Raw genomic sequence first — 15,559 nt, 5'->3', positions numbered from 1 at the left:
ATAAGTCTGTTACATTATCCTCTGATCGGATTTGATTTACTTCAATCTTTAGAAGTGCTTGTTGTTGCTGATTATAAAAGAACTTAGGCGATATATGCTTGGTGTTGTCGTCCTTGATGAAACCTAATTTCATTTGCTCAATAAATGCATGTAGGTTCATCTATGGTAGACTTCAAACCACAAGTTCCTCGAATATGTCTAATTACAGACCTGAGCCATATGCATTCATGCATGGCTTCATGTAGAGCAATAATCTATGCATGTTTTGAGGAAGTAGCAACAAGGGTCTGTTTTGTAGACGTCCAAGATATCGCGGTGCTTCCCATGGTAAAGACATAACCCGTTTGGGAGTGACCTTTGCAAGGGTCAGAGAGATCCTGCATCAGCAAAACCCATCAAAACATCACCATCGTTTTGATGTAAGGGAGGTGGGTGAGGCCGGCCATCCTTGGTGCCGGCGGCGACATGGCCGTATGGGGTCCAATCCCATAATTCTGTCATTCCTCTTCTCTCTGTATGGATAATACAAGCTCATATCTATTATACATTTTAAGTAACGAAAGATGTCTTTACACCAATCCAATGGCTTGCGTTGGCGCAAGGCTACATCTAGCCAACAAGTTCACAACAAATGAAGTGTCCAGTCTTGTATTGCGTTAAGTACAATAATGCTCCTACTTTACTTAGGTAGGGCATTTTCGCCAATTAACACGTCTTCATCATCATCCCTGGGACGAAACGTACCCCTCTTAGGGTCAAGACTACAGATGGTCATGGGAATACATCTTGACTTTATCTAAATGTCAAAGCATACATTGACACGGAATACAAGTTCTAAATCTAGACAAAACCGTGTTCTCCTAAGGTCTTTCATCTCAAAATCGGATTTCAGGTGTTCAGTGGTTTCCCTTAACTCTCAAGGGACATAAACCACGACCATTGGAAATCCGGAACTTGTCATGGAAACGTGCGGGCATAGTTCATCATATCCCTTCCCAATCAAGTAGTCACTTTAGTGAGCGTTTCAACCTCATTGCAAACACGCTCTGTGGTCTAGAGCCACTTGACTTGGATAAATGAAGTTCGCAAGAACCTTCATTATATTTCGTATCTAGATCCCCATAAAGGTACGTAGTGACCACATTCGTAAGCTGCATGTTCAGTTATTCGGAAACTACCAACCCTAGTTGCCTCCGCCTCCCAACTAGTAGCCCCCGACCCAAGGAGTTCGGAACCGGCGGCAACACAACCAAAACCGGCCGGAAACTTACCGAACCGGCCGCCGGAAGCCACAAACCATCCGCTGCGATCTAACCACCGGTTCACCACCTTCCGGACACCCAATTGCCACAAAATTTTGTCAGAAGCACCGTCTCTGTCCTAGGATTCAGGAACCGGAAGTGGAACACCAAGAACCTGTCCAGAAGCCCCTGAACCGGCCGTCAAACCAACTGGTCCTCCAGCAGAAAAACCGGCACAAACGACTTTTTGCCCAGTTTTTCCTGTTTCGGCCAATACCAACTGCCGCAAGCTCCTAGCCCTAGCTAGCCATACCGTGTGCTGCCCCTGCAGCCCTTGAGCACCCGTGTGCCGCCTACTGCCCCTGCAGCACAGCAGCACGCTCGTTCCTGTGCAGATCAGCCTGTTTGCACGCCCCAAAACGTCTTGATCGAGACCTCAGATAAAAATCCTTCCTTCATAAAAGTTGTTCGTCTCTGTCTCTTCTATCTGACCTCCAAATTTCAGCCCCATTGGAGTCGTTTTGAGACCTGTACACCATTCGAAGTGGGAGCTGTTCAAAAGCAAATCTGCTCCGAATTTCAACAAGTAAGTTTTAATTATTAAAGTTCCTTTCTTGTCTTTTAAATTTCTTTATTTTGTGCAGGATTTGCCATATACGAACATGGGTTCGATTATTTAATAAGCGGAATTGTAGGGATTCACGCTAAACGAACTAAGAGCGTTCGTAATCAATGAACTAAGAGTATTCATAATATTCGAACTAAGAGCGTTCGTAATCAATGAACTAAGAGTGTTCATAATATTCGGACTAAGAGCGTTCGTAATCAATGAACTAAGAGTGTTCATAATATTCGGACTAAGAGCGTCCGCAAGCATCAAATTGTGACCATATTAAACATCATTGTTTCGGTCTAATCCAAATATTATCGGAAATTGATTTCTTGGTAGCATAGCTCGGAAATCTTATTATTTTAGTTTTCGTGGAAGTTTAGCTCCGAAACTAATTCGTTCTTGTTTCACCCTTTTTCAGGATGTCAAACACGAACAAACTCGATTTTGTTCCATTGGATTATGCAGGCAAAGGGTATTTAGACTGGGCCATTGACATTGAGATCCATCTTACTGCCTGAGATTTATTGCATACAATCCAAGAGCTTTGTCCTATAGAAACAGCTCCAGATCCTCAAACTGAGAAAGATAATTCCAGGGCACTTGCCTTCATGAAACGTCACATGGATAGTGACCTCCAGTTTGAGTTCATAAATGAGGATAGCGCCATAAAGCTTTGGCAAGCGCTTCGTGAACGTTATGGCAATGTTCGTGACTCCATCCTTCCGAATATAAAAGCAGAATGGAATGATCTTCACTTCTCTGAATCTAACACGGTCATGCAATTTTATTCGGAAGCTCTTCGCATCAGATCAATGATGCGTCTCTGTGGAAAGACAATCACAGAAGACCAATATATTGATTGAGAAAACCATCAATACCTTCCCTGTCTATGCAATGAGGTCCTCAGAATTATTCCGGACTCATGTAAATGCAAGACGGATCACAAGTTTTCAACAGCTTATTGAAGCTATGAACAGAGAAATTGATAGGCCTCAAGATGGCCATCAAGAGCATCGTCCCATGGCTAGAGAAAGTCGCCATCGACGTCATGATCCATATGATCGAAATGCTCGAGAAGGTAATCGCCTAAGGCGACAATCACGCAACCGTAGGAGCCGTGATTTTGAGGGAAGAAGGGTTGGAAACCATGGAGCCAACGTTGGCCATGGTCATCACTTTCCAATGCCACCGGTCCTACGAACCATGAAAATTGCGCCAATGCGCCTCAATCAAGGGAGAGTCCTCTTTATGGTGTCTATTTCTGATATGGAACGTCTGATCAATGGACCCTAATTTGCAATGTACCTAAGAAGGTAGCCGCATCATGGTGATCAAGACATCGAGTTCAAAAAGACTTTAAAACTGGCGATGAAGACAAAATGCCGCAGATTTTTATTTCGAATAGACTTTTATTTTTCCAAGAATTATGTAATGGCAATTATGCCTTAATCAATAAATGACAATTTTGTATTAACTCTTTCTCAAGTGGCGCATCCAATGAAGTATGATGTCTAGGAAAGTGATTGAGATTAGTGAAACTTAAGAAAGCCTCGCTCCACTGACAACTCTCTCTACTTCCCGGTCATATTTGATTGGAGTTACCAAACGGATTGAGTGACTACGATTTGTCTAAGTTTGATTTTTATTTTGGATTAGACTTTGGTTAAGAAACTTTGATGTAATCATTGGCTATTAATAAAGGGTCGATTCTTTTACTTAATGTCTTGGACATACCTTAATTCGAACTTTATTTGAAAGATATAAAAGCCAATGGTTTTCATGTGGAAACGCATTGTGAGAATGGATAAGAGTTCCTTTGCATCACATCTAATGACTACGGACATAAACGAGTATTAGAGAAACTTATGTGTTGCTCTAGTGGGTTGTATTCAACCACTATTCGAGTCATTGAATCCAACCACGTCATGAGAGATGACTTATGGGATTCTGACACATATAGGCTTTGGCACGACCGTTTGGGACACCCAGGTCATGATATGATGATCCGTGATACTAAAGACTTCACACGGACATCTCTTCTTCAGAACGAAGAGAAGTGAGAATCAAAAGTCGATTCAAAGAGAACATTGCAACGCTGCCGCGCCTTGGGGCGCCGCCGCCATGCACCACCGGCCGGCCAACGCTGGCACCGTGATCCCCCTGCGGCAAAATCATGGCTTTGACGCCATGTATGGAGACTTGGCTCCTCTCTCTACTTCTCAAAGTAAATTGTGACATTGTGGCTCAACCAAAACCTTCATTGGTTGATTATAAGACCAATCTTTCGTTCTGTAAAGCCTATTTTTTTAGGATCAAGACCATCCTATGCAAAGGACACTAAAGAAATAATTCCATTCTTACATAAAATCCAAGGGGATTTTGTGGATCGATTTAACCAACTTGCGGACTGCTTAGATGTTTTATGGTGTTGGTTAATGTGCGGACACGCTGGTCACGTGTCGCGCTATCATCCACTCGTAATGCTGCTTATGATGAACTCCTAGCCCAGAACATATGGCTACGGGCTCACTACCCAGATCATCCCATTCAGTCAATTTAACTTGATAATGCTAGAGAGTTTACATCAAAAAATTTCAATGACTATTGCATATCATTGGGTATTGATATCAAATATCATATTCCCATGTACACACCCAATTGGTCTCGCGGAAAAGCCACCATTAAAAGACTACGATGGTAGCCCGGACTTTGGTAATGCACACCAATATTTCCGCTTGGGTTATGCAATATCGCATGCAGCTATGCTAATTCGTCTACGACTCATAGCAGCCACTCAACTTTTATTTGCGTTACAACTAATGACTGGGTTCGAGTCTAATATCTCGTACTTATGCATATTTGAGTGTGCGGTTTATGTGCCAATTGCGCCGCCACAACGCATCAACATGAGTCATTGCAACGAATGCATATATATATTTGTGTTGGACATAAGTCTCCAACTATAAGTCCGCTATGTAGAACCCTTGATAGGCGATCTCTTTTTCGCTGGATTTGCGAATTGTCACTTTGATGTGACAGTCTTCCCGTTGTTAGGGGGAGATTAGAATGTCAATGTTCAACAGGAACGACAGGAATTGTCGTGGGCTATCTGTCCCCACTATGTCTCATCTTGATCCCCTAAAAGTGACAAGATCACATATACCTGCTGCAAACACGTCTGCAAGGATTAATGTCCTCACAAGAGGACATGGTGCCACCCAGAGGAGATGGGTACGGCACCACTACCATGGATGGTGGTATGGTGACGCCATGCACAAAGGTGGCATAATGGCGTCATAGGCCATGGGTTCCGCTAGAGAGCGTAGGAGACCCATAGGTTTGATGGATTCTCGCCCTAGGAAGAGAGCGAGTTTGGCACAACTTGATCCATTGATCATTGATACTCAAAATCCGTCTCATGAGTATATTCTGGATTGTGGTTATGTCCAAGAGACATCGTTGGGGGACGCCTCAATGTTAGAACCAATTCCTGAGAATATAGAGATCTCTACGAATTACACTAGTGTACATGAAGACGTGGAATTATTGAGACCAATGACATCGAACCTTACTCCGTTGAAGAATGCCAACGTAGAGAAAATTGGCCTAAATGGAAAGATGTGATCCAGGTTGAATTGGATTCACTAACGAAGAGGAAGGATTTCGGGCCTGAGATGCCAACACCTCCTAACATAAAACCTGTTGATAGCGTGATGAGAAAAAGAGATGATAATCTCGCCTTATAGCGCAAGGTTTCTCACAAAACGCCCTGGAATCGACTACGAGAAGACATATTCTCTCGTAATGGATGTCATTGCACTCCACTACCTTGTTAGTTTGGTAGTTTCCGAATAACTGAACATGCAGCTTACGAATGTGGTCACTACGTATCTCTATGGGGATCTAGATACAGAATATAATGAAGGGTATTGTGTACTTCATTTACCCAAATCAAGTGGCTCTTGACCACTAGCGCTTTTGTAATGAGGGTGAAACGCTCACTAAAGTGACTACTTGATTGGGAAGGGATATGATGAACTATGCCCATTCATTTTCATGACAAGTTCTGGATTTGCAATTGTCACGGTTTATGTTGATAAACATAATTGGAACCCTTGAGAGTTAAGGGAAACCGCTGAACACCTGAAATCCGAGTTTGAGATGAAGGACCTTGGGAGAACACGGTTTTGTCTAGATTTAGAACTTGTATACCGTGTTAATAAATGCTTTGTATTTTGATAAAGTCAAAGATGCACTCCCATGGTTGTCCGTATTCTTGACCCTAAGAAGGATACATTTCGTCCCAAGGATGATGACGAAGACGTGTTAATTGGCAGAAATGTCTTACCTAAGTGCAATAGGAGCATTATTGTACTTAACACAATACAAGACCGGACACCTCATTTGTTATGAACTTGTTGGCTAGATGTAGCCCTGCGCCAACGCAACGCCATTGGACTGGTATAAAGACAATATTTCGTTACTTAAAATGTACGATAGATATGGGCTTGTTCTATCCCTGCAGAGAGAAAAGAATGACGGAAGAATGAGAACGGATCTCATTAGCCCAAGTGGCATCATCCAAGACGCTGTGATCGGCAAAAACCGCCGGCCACCCATCCTCCTCCCTTACATCAAAACGATGATGATGTTATGATGGATTTTGCTGATGTATGGTATCTCTTTGACCCTCACAAATGTCGTTCCCAGACCGGTTATGTCTTTACCATAGGAAGCACCGCGATATCTTGGAGGTCTACAAAGTAGACCCTTGTTGCTACTTCCTCAAATCATGCAGAGATTATTGCTCTACATAAAGCCGTGCGTGAATGCATATGAATAAGGTCTGTAATTAGACACATTCGAGGAGCTTGTGGTTTGAAGTCTACCACAGACGAACCTACATGCATTTATGAATTAAGCAAATGAAATTAGGTTTCATCAAGGGCAACAACACCAAGCATGTATCGCCTAAGTTCTTTTACAATCAGCAACAACATTAATCACTTCTAAAGATTGAAGTGAATCAAATCCGATCAGAGGATAATGTAGCGGACTTATTCACTAAGTCGTATTCATCACCTAGGGAAAAAGACAACAATCTAACTCATTATATTCATACCTACCTCAGTCCCTGGATACTTACTCCAATCGCAGAGCCCAAGCCTAAGCCTAAATCAATCACATATGAAGATTCACACTGATTTTGAAAATCAGGTAAAGACCTCTAGTAAGAGGAATAAGAAGGAAATATGTCTGTGAGTGACCGTTGGTGAATGGGTTGAGTCAAAAAAATGTTGACTTGACAGTATCTCCGAAACGACCGCGTTTGGTCTAAAACCCCAAAGAAAACCCTGATTTTTGTAAAGTCCTACAACCACGTTCACTTCACAAACAGACTTCTTTCTTCAAGGCTCAGACTAAAAACCAGAACCAGAGAACCATGTTCATCAGATTCTTCCGATCGGCCAAGGCGGCGGTGACGGAGAGGTCGGCGGCGGTGGCAAGAGGGGTGCTCCCTGGAGCAATGAGACTCCAAACTTGTTCCTACTCCTACCAGTAAGTCTAAAACCATACCCATTCAGTTTTTACAATTGAAATTCAACCAAAGCTTCAAACTTTATATGTGTTTACGCTATATTTAGAGCATGTTAAGGTTATAAGCAAGTTTACTGACATGATAATGAATTTGAGAAACTAAATCTACACTGCATTTGAAGTTTTTGTTGAAATGTGGTGTCAAATTAAGCAAGTCTAAAACCCTCCCCATTCAGTTTTTACAATTGAAATTCAACCAAAGCTTCAAACTTTAGATGTGGTTAAGCTATCTTTAGAGCATGTCAAGCTTATAAGCAACTTTACCAACCTGATTAATAATGAATTTGAGAAACTAAATCAATACTCAACACTTTTTGATGTGTTTTTGTTGAAATGTGTTCTGTTGAAATGAACTTTTTGATGCGTTTATGATGCGAGTGTTAATGCTAAGTTTATCATGAGCGTTTATTGATATGAAGTTAATATTGATATCCTATTGATAATATCAATACTACTTTTTCATTTGTTTATGATACCGAGTAGTTGCTTACAATTTCTGCTGCTTGCTTACAGGAGCACAACTCCAAGTCCAACTCGCTCTTTCATCATTCCTTCCACCTTTGCTAGGACGAGAAGTGAGTATGCATTGTGGGATGATGAAAAAGTTGCCCTCTCACATTACTTGTATCGGGAGGCAGCAACAAACATCTTGCATAACTCTGCCTTCCGTTTGCAGAACAACATGATCAAAGAATACATCTGCCCCAATCACTTTTTTATTGATTTCATGGAGCAATTGAAGGCATGTGACACAATGTCACAATTGATTGACACAACAATACAGCAACTTGAGCTGATATTTCCTGAGTGTCAAGGCCCGAACAAGGAGATCAGGGATGACTTTATAGCAAAAGTCAGACAAATTAAAAACTGGTGAGTTTAGTCCACAATGCATATCAAACTTGCACAAAGTTTGGTTCTCCTTCGTGCTATCAACACCCGAACCATGCTTCAATCTTGGGAATTATATGTCTCAAAGACCATCTATCATATGGCAGCAATCAGAGAACAAAGCCATGATTGCCAAGAAACTTTACCTTCAAATGTAAACTGACTATATTAGCAGCCTCCTGGAGCCGTTTAGAACTAACAAGTCAGCCATCACAGTTTTCTGTAGTATCAACCTCTACATCACTACTACAAAAAGTTAATCACACAACACCAATCACATATGGGAACAGAAATCGTCTGTTCTGTGTTTGAGTAAACTGTATTGCACAATGGTATTAGTGATGTTCTGTTGTGTGAATGTCAACAAAGTGATAACTTTTTTCTCAGAACAACATTGCACAACACAATTAAGTATTGTCCGTTGTCTGAATCTTAAAAATTTAGCGACAGATTTCCCTCCACTCTCGAGTCTTGGTTGCCTCTTGAAATCTGAAATTTGGGCTACTTGGTACAACGGTACTTGAGATTTCCGTTGTGTGATTGAAAGTTGGATGCCAAATTTTGAGGAAGCTTGCTTGAATGTCTTCCACAAGGTAAACCTAGTGGAAGTTGTAGAAATCAGACAACAGAAGTTATACGTTTCTATTGTGTGAAGTGGGAAGATAGGCGGCAACATTTTAAGCCAAAGTGCGGCATATTTCCCTCCATGTTTTGACATTTTGATTTTATATAGTGCACTCTTACAACAGTTGTTAGGCTTCTGTTGTGTGAGCGACTTAAGAATTTATTGAAGTTTAATTGTACCTCCTGCCCAGCCCTAGCTACATCGTGTCTGAAAGAAAAATGAAACAAAATGAAACCTAACCTCTGTTGAGCTCTCTTAGTCGTGAAATCCATTTCTCTCCCCCCCCCCCCCCTCCACGAAACCCCCCTCTCGAGCTCTTTCAGTCATGAAACCCCTCTGTCTCTCTCTCCCCCCTTCACGAAACCCCTCTCACTATCTCAGTCTCTCGATCTCCTTGCTTCTATTCTTTATCCCCTGAAATCCAAATCCTCTTCAGCGATGGAGGAGATAAGAGTGCCCTAGATCCACTTTCTCTCTCATCCCTTCCTCTCCTGCTCTCCTTCCACGGCTACTGTCTCTGCCTCATTGAACTACTGCCTCCGTCCCTTTACCGGCGCCATCGCCTCTGCTGGTGCTTCTCGTTCAACGCCACGACGTCGTTGCTCCGAGGTCCGAACCCCAACTGGTCCAACCGGCCTCCAAGGAGTCTATCCTCCTCGATTGGTGCGACTTTGAACACCAAATGCCAGCGATAGAGGAACCGAACTCGTTGGAGTTGGGAACTGCTGATAGTGACAGTGAAAGGCCTGGACTGAACTGGACTTCTTATTGGGTTGGAGATGACCTTTGCTTCTTCTTCTTCGTTTTTATCTTTCCTTCTGCAAAAGTCGTGCAACGCCTTACCCAGCAACTTGGATTCTCTACGGCCTTCCTTTCACCACCCGCCTGCGCTCTCTTGTCAGGTAACACCCTCCACCTCAATTTTTTCTGATCACTTTTATTTTTCTTTAATTCAAGTGGAATTGGGTTCTTTCTTGTCTAAAGTCTAAAGCTTTGCTTAAAGTTACCAAGTTTAAGGTACCCAATATCAGTTCAAGTAATATTAGTTTTGCTCTGCCAATTACATGGTCACTTCAGTAGATTTCAATTTAGTATGGTATGTGTTTGTTCATGTAAAGAATGATAATTTAATACCTTTTGGCAAGTTTTTCATGAGTGATTACTACTCTGCCTAATGGTGATAATGTTGTGGTGGTGAAGTACTTAATAACATTTGCCATAATTTGAATCATAGAAGAAACTATGTGATTGAGATTAATTAATGGAATGGATAGTAGTTGAGAGATTCAAACATGGTCAAATGTTCTACTTTCATTTGTTCCGAAGTTGTGTTTCTGTTGATCATTGGTGGCGTATTAGACTGTTGATTTGGAATGTGTGGACTTGTTTGGACCCTTGCAGGCAGATCATGAAAATGTCTGCAGTTCAAGCTGAAAAGCCCGGTTTATCATATGAATCCCTACCGATAAAGCCTCCTTCACATCCGACTTACGATTTGTTGGGTGTCATCAAGTCAGCCCTTGCTGAAGACGCTGGGGATCGAGGTTGAAACCTTCTTTGGTTTTCTTGATGCACCAATTTTAAATGGTTTTAAAGTTGAGATCTTCAAGACTTATTTACTTTTCAAAACATATTATAGCAAGATTGTTGCTTTAACTATAGGCGATGTGACATGTCTGGCTACCATTCCATCTGAGATGGAAGTAGAAAGCCCACTTCTTGGCAAAGGAGAATTGTATAGTTGCTGGAATTGCACTTGCAGAGATGGTATTTTATGAAGTTGATCCCACTCTAAAGGTATATAATTAAGCACTGCACTTTGTGTGCTTGAATGTTTTTGTACTTTGAGTCCTGCCATGATTGGTTTACATTTTGATACAGGTTGAGTGGTCACAAAAGGATGGAGACTCCGTACATAAAGGCTTAGAGTCTGGTAAATACTAGTTACTACCTCGTACTTTAGGTCCAAAATTAATTCAGTCCATGGACTTCTGATTTCATCAAAAACATCCCTGCACTATTATTTTCCATCTAATTGATCATTCCGTCAGTAGTCTGTTAATTATAGGCGTTAACTTGCTGATGTGGATGCCAACTCAGCTCCTATGGGGCCCACATGCAAGGAAAAATCTCAAAATTACCCCTGGCTCTCTCTCTCTCTCTCTCTCACATTGGGGTTCGGGATCATCCTTTACCGTATGGTTGACACCCAGCGACAAGACCTTCCTGTTGGTGTATCGAATCAACTTCTTGCTCTCCGCAAAAATTTCGAATCACCACCTCATCTCCTCCACACTTGTACCTCTTCTCGTACCTTAAAAAACAGTCAAAAGCAAAAGCAACTGAACCGATCATGAAGATCAGACGGAGAAAAATCAGTGACAGAACTGCACGGTGGCTCTGGCTGACTCAGTTGTAAGCAAAGAGAGCGAAGGAGCGGACGTGGCAAGTCTGGTCGAGGACTTGGACGACTTGGTTCTCCAGCTCACGAAGGCCGTCGGAGGCCAACCAGATTCGGTTGGACTCATCAAATCTAGTTGCGATGCAGTGATCAGAACTACGGCTAAGATAGACAGAACCAACATCAAACGGCGCAGGTGATTATGTTCTTCTCCGATGACCATGCGGCGAGGGTTACTGCTCAGCTTTTGGTGGTTCAAGAACTTTTCTTTCCGGTTTAAACTGGGCAGAGGAATCAAGCTTAGATTTCCTGCTTCATTATCAGTAGCTGGAGCTGGCAGGCCTGATTCTGGTCAAGCGGAATCATCAGGTTCTGAAGAAAGTTGCTGGGCAGAAGACTAAGCCTGCGCATGAAATTCAAACAACTGGTGCTGATAATCCATTTCTCAAATTCTGGTCCGTTCTTTGCCACAAATTAGGAAGTTTTGTCAACAATCTTAACCCTGGTCTATTTCCCCCTTGATTTCACCCAATTATCTTTCTGGATTTTCTTGATTTCGTCGAACTTCGAAGGAAGAGTATTGGGTTTCCTAATATTTTTGATTTGGGACTGTGTTTAGGGGAAAACCACCATAATAGATTTTCGGTGAAATTGGAGGGAGAGAGCGGGTAATTTTGAGATTTTCCCTTGCATGTGGGCCCCATAGTAGCTGAGTTGGCATACCACGTCAGCGAGTTAACCCCTCTAATTAACGGATTACTGACAGAATGATCAATTGGATGGAAAATAATAATGCAGGGGTGTTTTTGATGAAATCAGAAGTCCAGGGACTGAATCGATTTTGGACCTAAAGTACGAGGTAGTAACCAGTATTTAGCCCAAAAGTTTATGTAACTCCGGAGTATCATTAATCTTTCTTGTCCTAGTTGTTTATGGGGATTTTACTATAGACAGCTAGGTATGTTCATTCAATTTGCTTAATCCCATATGCATTATATGCAGTCATTTGACATATACTGTGAATGATATAAGTTAGAGGATGACGGTTAAGTCTGGCTCTGCTTTTGAACCATATATTTCCTATTATTTGTGATCATTGTGGAATTTGAGTGCATAGTTAAACATATAACATGATTAATAATGTTTTCTGGTTTCTAATTCTTGTTTTCATTATATATATCTATATTTATATCAACCTCAATGATCTGCATAGTATTGAACGAGTAGGCTGATTGTGCCTCATATCTCATATTGAGGCATAAGCAGGTTGTCAATTGAATGAGTTGTTCAACCACTTTTTGGGTTTTACTAAAGCAGTTAATTTTTCTTTTTTCTTTTTCTCTAGTGGTGGTTTTAGAGTTTTTCTTTTCTTTCAATGCAGGGATTGTAGGAATTTGCTGCAGGTGGTCAATCAGTACTAACTACATTTGAAAGTCATAATCGTTAGTTTACCAGAAGGGTTTGACAAATGCTGTTGGAGGTGTTGGCCAATTCATTGAGGTAAACCTTCATGAATCCTTAATAGCTATGTCCAGTTGTGAAATTAATATTTAACTTAGATGATCTGTATGCAGTCTTGTAGTTTTGTTCTATTATTCATAATCTTTTATATATACTCCTTAAATGTGATCACCTGAAGACACAGGAAGAGAACATGGAATTTATTTGCCAAAAGAGAGAGAACTTGAAATTTTGTATTAGTAAAATTTCAAAGGACTTGTATAGTGCAGCTGCCAACTAAGTAATTTAAGGTCTTCGTCAATTATTTTTTAAGTACTACAAAGCAAAAGATGGAAGCAATCATGGGACCTTTGGTTGCTACTTGACAATTTGAATTTTGAGTCTTTTGGCTGTTCTCTTCATTACATGCGAGGACTTGAAAAAAGTGAATGTGAGAGAAGAGGATTAATAATTGATAGGTATTAATAGAGTATGCCTTCTAGGGTAGTTGATACGTTTAATAACCTTTCTGAATTTAGATCTGGTATGGTTTTCTTGTATGGCAGTTATGGGAATGACTAACCAAATCATTATGAGGGAGCTCTCACATGTAGGGTAAGCTCTCATTATATGCATGTGGTTTACGTTTTATTAGTATTAATGAAGCTCTGTTGCTTAGGCATTAGACTGGCTATGTAAAATGAACTAAAAACATATAGAAGTGTACTGCAACAATTGATGAGGTTGCTGTTGGCGTATTAATTTCTTATTGGCATATCTTGATCATTTACTATTTTCAACAACAATTTACTATAATTTTTTTCTTTTCTTTTTCCTTGTCTGCATGGTAAAGGAGAAATCTGTCCAGTTTATTATGAGTGTGGAGGATAGCACATATTTCTTATGAGTGTGTTACAAGCCAACTTGCACATCTCTAAGCTAATCCTTAAGTTCGTCTGGGTATTTGCCAAATGAACCTGCTTATGGTGTGTGCTAGGCTTGTGAGCTTAGAACTGGGTAGACATGGAACAGGGTCAAGTAGTATTTTGTTAGAATTATTTCATTGCATGTCTTCTCATTTTCTTTATCTTAATGTTGATTCACCTCTTAAACTTGAAAAAAAAAAAATGCAAGGAATCCTTGTATTTGCTTCTGTCATGACAACACTGGGACTGCAGATCATCTTAGAGTCTATGCGCACCCTAATTTCATATGTAAGTTATTATGACCTGACATTGTAATCATCTAAAATGTTTGACATTGTAATCAAATGTTCACATATCACTTAGTTACATATCACACCAAAAGAGTAATCATGTTTCCTTTCCCTCTAGTTTCTGTCCATGCTTTAGTTTTACTGTAATTATGATTCTATAATGTAATGTTAATCATATGCACTAATCATGATTAGAAGATTAGAACACTGTTCTTTTTAATTGAACTGGTGAGTTGCATGCCTCACATGATTGTTCTTTTTCAGTTAACTTGCTAGTATAATTCATGTATTAACATATGGGAACTAATTTATGGTATCCTTAATCAGGGTACTAATCAGCAAGCACAGCATGCAAATGTAAATATGGTATCCTTATTTCAGTACTTCAACTTCACTGCACATTCAAATGTAAGTATGTTCTTTCATTTATATTGATAGAACTGTAAGTTTGGATTTGGAAGTATTGATTTTCATTATCAAGCTTGAAACTTTAGTGGTATATCCTCATGTGGTCTGGTGACAGAAATGACCTGTACAGTTTGTTGTTTTCAAGTAAGAGAGCTGAAATAAGCGAAAGGCTACCCTGCATTGAGAATGAGAGCTCGACCCATCACTTAAAGATCTTGTAGGAGAGTTGGAAGGAGCCATCAAGTTGGTTGAAGGAAAGCATTTTGTTAAGTTCTGCTGATACATATATTCACATGCAGCAACTGCATATGTGCATGTTTTATATTGTATCAGCTTTTGCTCTTTTTAATTGTTAGCTAGAATGCAGCAGCCATCAAGCTAGCTAGAATGCTTTCTTTTTTTGTTACATGGTATAGATGAATGTATATGGATGATTGATAAATGCTAGCTCTTTTGGTACATGCTTGAATTAGAGTACTTCAGTACTTAATATATAGAGCATTATTTTTGTGCAAATATTCCGGGTAAATAATCGATAATGAACAAACAATAGTAAATTAAATTACGTTGTATGAATACGCATGTCGTTAATCACACAACAAACCACTTATAATCACACAATAGTATCTATAAAATTATGTCGTCACATTAGTACCCACACAACAGAATAAATGGGTATCAGTTGTCCAATGTTAAATCACACAACGGTATAGAAACAATGTGTTGTATGACTTGTGAAGAATTCAACACTGAGCCTCACACATACAACAGCTACTTTATGATACCTGTTGTGTGAAGGAACAACCAACAACAGTCGCCATATTTTTCTGTTGTATGATAAGTTAACCAACAACAGTGTGTACTTACTTCTGTTGTCTGAGTGTTATTTTTTTGTTGTGTGAGAAGTTAACCAACAACAGTGTGTATTTACTTCTATTGTCTGATCACCATCGAAACAACAATTGAATGCGCCGCATCCAATTTCTGGCATTCACATGCGGAGAATTGGTGCAACTGTTATAAGCAGTGCGTTGTGTCTATGATATACACACAACGGTGTTTCACCGTTGTTGGAGTGTGCTCATCACACAACACCGAGATAGACGACAAACATGGTCCAAATCAC

The 15,559-nt window shown here is 40.4% G+C and overlaps 1 long non-coding RNA gene across 6 annotated transcripts; it reads left to right on the top strand.

Annotated features, from left to right (window-relative positions):
* Positions 1-9,259: 9,259 nt before the first annotated feature.
* On the top strand, positions 9,260-14,902 carry LOC133724687 (uncharacterized). 6 transcript variants are annotated; one of them, XR_009853901.1, is made up of 9 exons: positions 9,260-9,870; positions 10,370-10,512; positions 10,631-10,765; positions 10,850-11,824; positions 11,989-12,228; positions 12,751-12,869; positions 13,376-13,424; positions 14,353-14,433; positions 14,549-14,902. It is a non-coding gene; the product is annotated as an uncharacterized LOC133724687 (long non-coding RNA). The 6 variants fall into 6 exon arrangements; XR_009853905.1 differs by adding an exon at positions 13,944-14,023 and having other exon boundaries at positions 10,850-12,228; XR_009853904.1 differs by having other exon boundaries at positions 10,850-12,228; positions 14,579-14,902.
* Positions 14,903-15,559: the final 657 nt, after the last annotated feature.

Source organism: Rosa rugosa, chromosome 1, assembly GCF_958449725.1.
Source record: "Rosa rugosa chromosome 1, drRosRugo1.1, whole genome shotgun sequence".
NCBI classification, from domain to species: domain Eukaryota; kingdom Viridiplantae; phylum Streptophyta; class Magnoliopsida; order Rosales; family Rosaceae; genus Rosa; species Rosa rugosa.
This window is presented reverse-complemented; position numbering and strand designations above follow the sequence as displayed.